Genomic DNA, 1,234 nt, shown 5'->3' on the forward strand with positions numbered 1-1,234 from the left:
GGTAAGCATAGCGGCATTCTCCCCGCTTTCCAAGCAAAATCAATGGGAACTACTAGACACATCTGCAATCAACAACAATTATTGAAGATTTCCAGAGGACTTCACCATTGAAATTCACCAGTGTCATGATTTTATCAAGAGCTCGGACCCACATGCAGAGAAACCAATTCAGAGAGACCAGGGAAAAGGTTTTACAGGTTTTATGAGGAGATAATGCTGAATCTAGTGTTGCTCTGAACACTGCTCAACCGGAACTGGTGAGTGAGGGGAAGACACTGCGGTTAGTTCAGGCTCAGTGGGAAATTTGATTCTTGAACTTGAAGAGAAGAATTAGGTTGCTGAATCACATTTCCAGAAAAGCGTTTGACTCTTTGACCCAGTCTGTATGCTGTAGTTCCAGTGTTTGTCTGATTCGGTGGAGGGCGGACAGGGTTTACCCAGAATGCGGTTGTTTGTAGGTGAACAGAGAAACTGACTCCCGCTGTGATTTCCTGCGGTACTTGAACGGGTTGGTGTGGAGATGAATCCCTTGCTCAGTGTGTAGCTCAAACGATCCCTTGGAGGAAAGTTGATCCAAACCTCCAGCTTGAATCCCCAACTCAGTTTGAAGCTCCGATGATCCTTCCAGGGAGAAAAGGTCCGAAAACATCCAGTTTGCAGGATGATTTCCTGCCGAGAGGCAAAGACAAAATAACTCGGTTAGAACTCAGGTTGACAAGTCTCAGTTTGACTCAGGAAAACTCAGCTTGGCTAGAGTACCCAAAACTGGCAAACACATTTGGGTCGAGGTAGTGGCGGTCAGCAGCTTAAGAACACTCTGTTAACGAGGTAACCGTCAGCAGGTGTGTGAGGAGGCGAACCAGAACCAGGCGCCTCCTGGTGGAGGAAGGAAGACAAACACAGACATAAACCACACAGACTGGATTCCTAACAACCAGAGCTTTAATGAAACTAACAATGTGCCCACGTGCATGGCAGTTGGATGTTTGAATATATCGGGTAAAAGTGAAAAAAAAAGAGTTTTTTAATCTTTCTGATTCCTGATCCTCCACGGACGGGTTCATCGTTGGATTTCATTTTCAATTCAAATAATTTTACTTAAATAGCTCCAATTCACAACACATGTCATCCCAAGGCTCTTTACAGTTCAACAGATCATACAGTTACATCATAAGTTTTCTATCTAAGGTTGATTGCATCGACTCATTGACGCAAAGGCGATCCCTCACACTTA

This window comes from Cyprinodon variegatus, unplaced genomic scaffold (genome assembly GCF_000732505.1).
Source record: "Cyprinodon variegatus isolate N-32 unplaced genomic scaffold, C_variegatus-1.0 Scaffold761, whole genome shotgun sequence".
NCBI lineage: Eukaryota > Metazoa > Chordata > Actinopteri > Cyprinodontiformes > Cyprinodontidae > Cyprinodon > Cyprinodon variegatus.